The following is a 10,740-nucleotide window of genomic DNA, read 5'->3' on the forward strand; positions in this document are numbered from 1 at the left end:
TGAAATTTCATATTCACTTTTTAAAATTTTTTTATTGTTTTCAAGTTTTTTATTAAAAAAAAAAAAAACTCCAAACTCCTCCATAGATGGAAGTTGAGTGTAGACTGATATACATCTTAAAGTTGGAATAAATCAGTTTTTAAAAGTTCAAAGAAAAAAATTCAGTAGGACCCCATGGCCTAAAACTCTATAGCAGAAATTGGCCAGAGAAGAATAAGGCACCTTCAACGCTGAAATTCTGAGGACATATAATACAAATGGTTCCTATGAGTAAATAAAAGGAGGCTCTATCTAAAGAGCAATGTGGCTTTGTTTGTTGGGTTTTTCAAGGTCTTTTCAAACCAGCTTCCAGCCTACATTTCTAAGTTTGTTGCATATTACTCTTTTTCACACATTATTTCCAGCTTAATGACTTTTTACCATCCACTATTCTTTTTTCTTCATCTCTGTGCCTTTGCAGCTGTCCCATGTCTCAATGAATCCCCATCTTCCTTCAAACTTCAGTTCAATAGCTATTTCTTCTAGGAAATTTCTCTTGATTCCCCCACTTCATAGCATCCTTCCTATCACAAATAAGCTATATATATATTATCTATTTAACTCAGTTTATTAAACATGTTGTTTTCCCCTAATAGAATGGAAGGTTCTTGAGAGCAAAGACTTTCAGCCATATGAAGCATTTAAGAAATATTTGCTGAATTGAATGTACGGATTATATTAATCAATTTGGATTTTTAAAAAATGAGTACAGGAGATGGAAACAAGGGCGCATAATTTACTACAGATAGAATAGAGTATCATGATTTTGTGAAAATAATTTCTGGAGCAGTAAAACAAAAAGGACTGGGAATTCTGATGAAGGCTAAGTTAGGAGGATAATAAAGGGAGTTCAAAAAATTCTGCTGAGGAAAGGATAATGGAAAATAGGCAGAATTATTTAACTTCAAGTTTGCTATTGTGTTTCTTAGAAAGGAGAAAGAGCTTCACACTTGGAAATACATAAGAAATATTTATCAGGAGAGATAAAACCTAAGATAAATACAGATTGTAAGAAAGTAATTTTTGACTTCTTGGGTTAAATAGGTCCAGATAAAGTGTATACCAGAATCCTGAAAAACCTGGTGAATGTGATTGCTAAGCTACTATTATTTAGTCACTAATTCATTCACTCACTCATTCATTCGTTTATTAGAACTTGGGGGACCCCTAATAAATGAGCCCTCAGATTCCTCAGATCTGAAGCATTTTATAAGTCAGTATCCACTTAAAAAAACATTTCTCATGAACCCCCACTGATATGTTTCTTGTACTAGACTAACCAGAGAACCAGGTCAAAGCAAAGATGTTAAACCTATCAGCATAGCAAAATAAATTAACAGATATTTATTGTACCTACTCTGTGCAGGTATTAATACTGCAGTTACTTATAGTAACTGAGCCACTAAAGAACTCTCATGGAGGAGTACATATATAAGGAATACATGACCAGAGATTATATGTCAAGGAGCATAGCCAGGGAACACATATAGAAAGATAACTTATGCCATTAGTATTACAGAGCCAGCGGATGTCATTTGTGATGTTATACTGCTCTCTGCTTCTTTCTGCCTACCTTTCTGTATATCTAGCATCTCACCTAAGCTGCTGTTGCTACCTGCTTCTATAGTCAGTATATTAATAAGTAGGCAATACAGCTTCTTTGCTAAGCTACTAATTTTAATAGTTAATAATAACTAACATTTATATAGTGCTTACTGCATGGCTACAGGCATTATGTTTACAAATATCTCATCTGAACCTTACAACAACTCTGAGAAAGGTGTTATTATCCCCATTTTACAGTTGAAGGTTCTGAGACAAACAGGAGTTAAATGGCTTACTCAGGGTCACACAACTATTAAGTATCTGAGGTTGGATTTTAACTCAAGACTTCCTGACTCCAGATTCGGTGTTCTAGTCACTATGCCATGGGCTTTTCTCTCTACAAGGAAGAGTCTTCCAGTTCTTTATCTTTTTATATGATATTAATTCTTTTTCTAAGTAAAGTAAGACATTTACTTGTTTTAAGTCTGTGTTTTTGAATTGCTTTTCCCCCTACTTTCCACTCAAATTTTCGCCATGTTAACTTTATGTGAAGTCTGAAAAAAATTTGAACTCATAATAACTCAGCCTAATGGCTGAGCCCACTTTAAACTAAGCAGGAATATCCTTCAAGATGAAAGGGAGGGGACCCAGTTTAGAAGAATTGCATTTAGCTATACTAGTGAGGATTTTGGTGTAGTTGGATTAAGAAGATGCTTTCAAAACCAATCATTCCTCGGGTGCCATATAAATATCATGTCTGGAACAAAAAGGGATGAGTGGAACTGGTGAATATAGTGATCTTATTTTCTGTGTTAACCATTACACTCAATTAAAATTATAATCTTAAAAACTATCAGCGATTACAAACATTCTAATACACAAATAAGAATTCATTAAATTCAAGAAATAGCTTTTAAATTGTATGTAAGACACTGGGTAGGGATAGAGAGGAAGAAGAACAATCAAAGACAAAAACTAGAGTACCTCTTCTAAGGTCCAACTTCTTGAACTGGTTCTTGATCCCATATTTATGTGGGGGGGGGGGTCATTAAATTATGATTGATTATCAATAAATGTTTGATTTGTATATCTATTTTATGTACATATATATCCAGGGTTATGTAAAAATTTATCTGGCAAAATGGGGTATTGAAGGGGGAAAATTTAAGAAGCGTTGGTCTAAGGGAACTTACATTCTACTGATTGGATATAGCTTGTGCATAGATAAATAAATAATTGACAATTCAAAGAGGGAAAGATCACTAATAACTCATGGGGAATCAGGAGAGTCTTCCAATCAAAAAAAATATGTGGAAATAAGTCTTCCAAGAAAGCAGAAATGCTAAGAGACAGAGATAAGGCAGGAGTGCTTTATGAGCCTGAGGAATAGGTAATGCAAAGGTGTGGAGAATCAAAGGGTAAAATATATAGTACTGGGAACAGCTCATAAATCAGATTAGCTGAAGCACAGAGTACATAAAAAGGAGTAATAAAAAATAATGTACATGAAACTGTAAATTTCCATCATTTGCTTGGTTTTATATATATTTAATTAAAAAGTAATAAACTAATTTAAAATTAATAATAAAATTAATAAAAAATATTATCCTATTTCTGTGTCCTCCTTATGAAAATTTTTTGTTCTTCTTCCAGTTTAATATTACAAACTGCCTATTCATCATTTCAAACTAGATATCCCATAGGCATTTCAAACTCAGCATCTATCTTTTCCCTGAAATCTAACTCTGTTCCCAAATTCCCTATTATTGTAGAGTGCAGTCAACCAAGTTCACAACCTTAGGCACCAAGTCTTGTCATTTTTATACTGTTGTATTTTTTTTGCCCCTTGTAAGTGCCCCCTGCTCTTTACTCCATGACTATCCTTGTTTACAGCCCCTGTCCTCATTGAGGTCTTTATTAGAGATTATTTCAAAAGCCCCCTACTTGGCCTTTCTGGCCTTCAATCTCTCCAAACTCCTACATAGATAGTGATCTATGTAGTGATTTTCCTAAAGCTTAGATGTAGCCATGTCATGCCCTACTCCAGTGGTTCTCAAACTTTTGTTTTCACTATCTTTATCCTATTAAAAATTATTGAGGATCTCTCCAAAGCGTTTTTGTTTATCTGGGTTATATTTATAGACATTTACCATATTGGAAATAAAAACTATTTTTTGAATTTGTAGACTCTCTAAAAAGGTTTCAGAGATCCCCAGGATTCTCTACACCATACTTTGAGAACTACTGCGCCTACTCAATAAACTCTATTGGTTCCCTATTACTACTACAATTATAAACTCTGCTGGACATTTTGAATTTTTCACACGATTCCTTCCTCTCTTTCCAGTCTTTTTACACATTATTCTTCTCTAAGCACTCAATAATCCAGTCATACTGATCTCCTTGCTATTCCTCATATATATTATATGGTATATTCCTCATATATGATACCTGATATATCTCCTATCTGATTACCCTTTTCCTGCTTGGTTCCCATGTTTGTAATTCTTTCCCTACTCTCCTCCACCTCACAGAATCAATCGTTGGCTTCCTTTGAGAGTAGATCAAGTACCACAAGAAACCTTTCCCAGTTCCCTTAGCTTCTACTTTTCTTCCCCTAAAGTTACTACGTCAGTCTGGGACTGACCAGAATCAGCTCATGTTCAATATAGAATCAAATGAGCCAAATCTGAATTCAACCAAATGAGTGATTCAACAATTAAAAAAGGAGAAAGGATATGGAACAAAAATGTAACACTTATCTCAAGTAGATAAACCCTATTCCCTCGTTGCCCTGCTGAAATGCATCTGGTCAACGGGATGAGATGTAGTCTGAAGAACCCCAACTCTATGTAGGCAGTCTTCTTTTATACCTTTAGGTGAACAAAAAGACATAATAATGGGGCCTAAAGCCTCAAGAAACCTCATGGATAGCAGAGTGAATAATCAAGTATTGGAGGCAGCTTCATTGCCTTTTAGGGGGGAAATTAGCTTAACTCATAATGGGGAGTTGATAAATATTGATCCAATTATCTCCTCCATTACAAGGTAACATGTGAGGAAGAGATAGTATATATTTTTGCTTTATATTTCCAACACTTAACATAATTTCTGTAACATAGCCTTGATAAATGCATTTTTGATTGTATGTATTTTTCTGAGTTTATTAGGATTTCTTGCTTAGTTAAAATTGGTGTGTACACTGCTCTAGTTTTGGTTTTTCCTACTCAGCATCATTTAAATGTCTTCCCATATTCTTTTGGATTCTTTGTCTTTGTCATTTCTTACAATGTATTAGTATTCTTATATTTATAGGAGGCAAACTGTTCAGCCATTCTCCATACATTAGGTATGTCCCATTTATTTTTAGTATTTTGTCATTATAAGCAATGCTGCTAGGAATATTTTCCACACAGATAGAACTTTTCCCCCTTTTAAATACTATCTTTCCAGTATAGTCCTATAAGTAAGATCACTGAGTCATGGATGGATAGCTTTTGTTTATATTTACTTCTATTGCTATAATTGATTGCTATAATATACAACTTATTAATCCTCAAATTCATTAGCATTGAATTTTAGGAGAGTTTTTTTTAATGATCTTTGCTAATTCAGTGGGTGATTTTTATGTTTCTACTTATAAGAACTGCTGATACACCACACACACACACACACACACACACACACACACATACAATTTTTTTTCATCACTTCCCTATAAGGAATTGAATCTTACTCTTGAAATTTGTGTTAATTGTGGATTGTAGACTTTTAACAGAAATGTTTGTGACAAAGATTTTTTTTCCTATTACTCTTATTTGGAAAACTGTAAAGAACAGGAACGATGTCCCATTGTTAGAAGCATGAACTCCTGGTTCTGATTTTTCAAAAAAAGAAGAAATTGTACTTTTCAATCTATAGATAATTGTTAAATTTTGTTTTGATTTCTGATAAAATTCTAGAATATATTATTAAAGTGAAGTTTGTGAACACGTAGAAAAAGAAGGAAGTCATCAGTAAAAATTAGTATGGCTTCATTAAGAAAAAAGAGACTAGGTGGTGCAATGGATAGAATGCCAGGCCTGAAGTCAGGAAATCTCAGCTTCATGAGTTCAAATCTGGCCTCAAAGACTTAATAGCTGTGTGACCATGACTCAGTTCCTCCTCTATAAAAGGAGTAAGAGAAGGAAATGGCAAACCACTCCACTATCTTTGCCAAGGAAAACCAAATAGGATCAGGACTGAAATGACTCAACAACATTAAGGAAAAAGTTGTTCTAAACTAACTTCAATTCCTTTTTTGACAATCATTGGAATGATAAATACAAATAGACATTGTAACATGGATTTTAGCAAAATACTTGAGAAAATTCCTCACGACATCTTTGTTGTATAAAATGAAGAAACTGGATAATAGCAAATTTAAGTGGAATTGGGAGTGGTTAAATGATTGTATCGAAAAAAGTAGTAAAACACTGAGATGAGGTATCTTTTTAATAGACTTTCCAAGGATTCAGTCTTTAATTTTGTTCTATTCAAACTCTATTTTGTCCTATTCAAATTCTATTGTTAGCAATGGATTTAGATGCCATGAGAGGGCAGGGAGAGGAAGAGTGGGAAAAAACCAAGTTTTTAAAAAATACCTACTATGAGCCAAGCAGTATACTAAGTGCCTTACAATTATCTAATTTGACCCTCATGATGTAAATTCTACTATCATTTTCATTTTTCAGTTGAGGAAATTGAGGCAGAGGTATGTTAAGTGACTCCTTAATCATATACCTAGTGTGTTGACTTGGGATGCTTACCAAATATGTAAATAAGACAAAACTAGATGGTATTCTTAAAAGGCAGGAGTCTAAAAAGACTTTGACATGACTAAAACTACTAAGTAAAGTTTTAAACATTTGGCTTAACAGAATCACCTACACTGGGATAAAATTGGAGTTACTCTATGAGACAGCAAATCTTGTATAAAAAGATTCAAGAGTTTAGCAGACTCAAAATACAGTATGAATCAATAGGGAATATAGTGGGGAAAATTCTAATGTCATCTTATTCTCTGTGTGTGTGTGTGTGTGTGTGTGTGTGTGTACATTATATGGGAAAGAGATCTTAAAGGAGGGAAAAGGACCCACATATACAAAAATGTTTGTGGCAGCCCTTTTTGTAGTGGCTAGATTTTTCAAGGATCAATGTTGAAAAATTATCATTACATATGTTTTGAAAATAAAAAACTTCAATAAAAAAAGAAATTACATGGGAAAAGAAAAGTAAAGGAGAGTAAAGGAGAGCATTTTAAAGACAGGTGAATGGAAAACAAGACAGGCTGAGCAAGTTGTGAAACTGAGAACTGATTAAAGGTTAGCCATTGACATCAGCACAATCAGTATAAAGAAAGTGAAACACGGGTGACCCCTTTGTGACAAATTTATAGAAGGAAATAGAGGAAAGTTACACAAGAGAGGTAGGTGTGTCTGGATATAATTTATATTTTGGAGGAAACACATTGACAAGATAGGAGATCTCTTGAAATACTGAAATATTGAATAGAATATGACAGGTGAAAATTCTGCTGTATTCTGCCCTGGCCAGGCTATCTCCAGAGTATTGTGTTCAATTTTAGGAGACAGGGGAAACCAGAAAGTTGAAAGGAACCAGAATCATGCCTTGTGAAGATTGATTAAAGTAATTGTGTATGTTCAGCCTGGAGAAAAGAAGATTGAGGAAGGACACGATAGCTATCTTCAAGTATCTGAAAGGCTGTCACTGGGAAGAAGAATGAGATTTGTTTTGTTAAGCCCAGAGGGCAAAGCTGAGAGTATAAATAGGAAGCCAAAAAAAGACAAATTTCAGATTAATAGAAGAATCCCTTACTTCCCTAATGATTAATGTGTTTGTTTCCTTAGGAAAAAATTAGTTCCCCACCTCACTGGAGGGCTTCAGGCAGTGTCTGGATGGTCATTTGAAGGATATATTATAGAGAGCATTTCTCCTCTGGAGACCTCGCACAGCCCTCCATCACTTAAATTCAATTCACCTGAATATTATGGTCTTCTTCAAGACAAAAGGACAAAAACAAAAACAAAAACAAAACCACATTATAGAGAAGATTTCTGCTAACGTAGAAGTTGGACTGAATGGCTTCTGAGGTCTACTCCAGCTCTCAGATTCAATGATCCTGTAAGTAGACAATATTTAGAAACAATGTGAAATAGCCAGAGCCATAGAATTCAGGAATATTTACTATATAGACATGGCTGCTAAATTAAGAAATTTCTCTTAGGTAGGGGTGGGATGGGATGGCTCAAAAAAAGAAGAGTTCATTTGGGTCCCTCACTCCATGGGGATCATGGACACAAGGAATATGTGTGTATTATAGTAATTTATTTTTAAAATTACACATGTTCATTATTACCATGCAATATTAATTTTAGCAGTTTAAAAAAAACTATTGCTATTTTACAGAGAGGGTCTATGGTAAGTGAAATGGATGGGCATCAAGAGACCAAGGCTCTCATCCATGATCCATTAGCAACAAACTTTGATTTTCTGGGTTTCAGTTTCCACATATGTAAAATGAGCAGTTTGCTTAGATGATCTTTAAAGGTCTCTTTCAAGTTGAATATTAAATAATTATATATTGTCTAATTTATTTAAATAACTCTTAACCAGGATTATGTTAATGTTAGAATTTGTCTTTTTTGCCAGCCTATAGATTCACAGGTTTTATTAGGACTATGTGATTTTGTGACTAAGAGCCATGGGTTACAAACTCAATTCTGTCACAACCCCCTTTGTAACTCTAATACATCACTTCCTTTTTCCACATTTGTTTCTTCCTCTAGCTTAATTAAGTTTACAAGTCCTTCAATCTCATAGATGGGCTGCTAATAATAGCTAAGTATTATTATTGGCTAAAATGCTCAAGAGTTATGGAGTCTTTGTGTTTAACGAAATCAGGTCATCTGTGAAGCGCAAAGGACCATGGATACTGGTGAAGTCTAAGTCCAGAAGCGGGGATGTCATCCAGAATGAATTCACAGGTTTAAACTACTTTCAGGTCAAGGGATTAAAACTTTGTAATGGTTAGCAAGCAGGCAAAGTTCCTAATGAAATGGCAATTAACAAGGATAGAGGTGGGACCTTTTATGAGAAGCAACCCAGACAAAGCTATGCTAACTGTGCACTTTAAATCAACTGGTGATCGTGGCTGTCCAGATTGTACAATAGCCTCAGAAGGTGACTTCTATAGCTTAACTTCCAAATTGTATAAGGTAACAGTGGGTGTTAGTACAGGACACCTCTGTCTGTACAAGATAATTCTACAGGGTCATCTTGCTCCTAGCTGGGGCCCATTTAGATACTGAGACCATTTGCTATAGGGACATGGTCTTTTGCTGCAGTCTTTTTACCCCTAAGAGGTCAACCATTCCAATCACCCTCCTAAGTAAGCATCCACTCTCCCTGAAAATTGGTTGTCCACTCTCTGCTTCAATAGTTCCAGTCAGGGTATTCACCACCTGCTCTGTTTTTTTACATCCCTCCTCATCAGGAAGATTCTACTTCCCCTAAAATAAAATCTGCCCATTGCTCTACCCCCTGGGGCCAAAGAGGACGTTTCTTTTTCCATAATTCCTGCCCTTTCAGATATCTAAAGACAAGAATTATGGCTTCCCTAAATCTTCCCCTTTCCAGGTTAAATGTCTCAGATTGCCTCAGAATAGACTTCATTCCAGAAAATCGGGACTCTTTGTTTAAGCTAAAAACTATTATCTCTCCCAAGGTCTAGCAGAGGGCTCAAAACACAGGATTGCTTATTGTTGTTCTTCAATTGTTTAAGTCCTCCTGTGTGACCTCATTTAACATTTTTTTGTGACAAAGATTAGTTTGCCATTTCCTTCTCCAGCTCATTTTACATATGAGGAAACTGAGGCAAAGTTAAGTGAGTTGCTCAGGGTCACACAGCTAGTTTCTTAGGCCAGATTTAACTCAGGAAGATGAGACGTCCTGAGAAGAACATGGCAGGTGAGAAGCCTGCTGTACTCTGCCCTGGCAGGGGTCTGATGAGTCTTCTTGACTCTAGGCTGGGGTTCTATCCACTTGGCCACTAGTACTCAATAAATGTTTGCTGATTTAAATTGAATGGAACTGAACATAAATGAAATGAGAGACTGAAATGAGCTAAAATAAATTTATCTATATGTGGATACAATCCTGGTCACCTTAAAAAATAATAGGAATAGCGATCTTTAGACATCATCAGAAATGCATAAAATAAAATACATAGAATTATAAAGAAAACCAATCAATACATTGAAGAAAAAAGTTCACAGACCCTGTGAACCCATGAAGAACCTATTATTGAACAGAAAAGTCAAGCCCCAAAGGCTTACTAAATGTTCCACCATTTCTCCAAGGAGAATAAATCAATTCCTTAAATAAAACACACAGTATTGAGTGCAATATTCCAAATGTGGCCTGTCCAGGCATAGGACAATGACATTCCTTGGAACTTTGAGCTGCATTATCTTTGGTTCCCCTCATCCTCTCTTACTCTGCTCTCTTCCTCCATTCCTTGAGATTGTTTGAAGTGAACACAACCTAGAAGAGTTCAGCTCCAGGATTAACACTTGAAAACAAATCCTAGTGGCTTCTGGATCTCCCTCTTCTGGCCAAGTATTACACATTCTGCAGTCACCTATCACCTTGCTCAACTGGCTCTCCAGGACACAATGTGCTTAAGGCATGTTGCTCAAGAAATAACTTTATTTAACCATATATTCAAGGTTTCAACTACTCCCAGAATCCTTCTTCTCTCATAATAATAATAATAATTAATTTGCTTTGTATATATTTATTTATATGTCATCTTTTCCTGTTATAGTGTAAGCTTTTTGAATGACACGCAAGCAAATTAGAAGATAATCTACCTCTCAGATCTGTGGAGAAGGAAGAAATTTGTGGCCAAAAACAAAAAACAAAGTAGAGTACATTATGAAATGCAAAATGGATAATTTTGATTATATTAAGTTAAAAAGTTTTTGTACAAGCAAAACCAATGCAGACAAGATTAGAAGGGAAACAATAAACTGGGGGGGGGGGGGGGGGGGGGGGAATTTTCTGATGAAGGCCTCATTTCTAAAATGTATAGAG

This window comes from Sarcophilus harrisii, chromosome 6 (genome assembly GCF_902635505.1).
Source record: "Sarcophilus harrisii chromosome 6, mSarHar1.11, whole genome shotgun sequence".
NCBI lineage: Eukaryota > Metazoa > Chordata > Mammalia > Dasyuromorphia > Dasyuridae > Sarcophilus > Sarcophilus harrisii.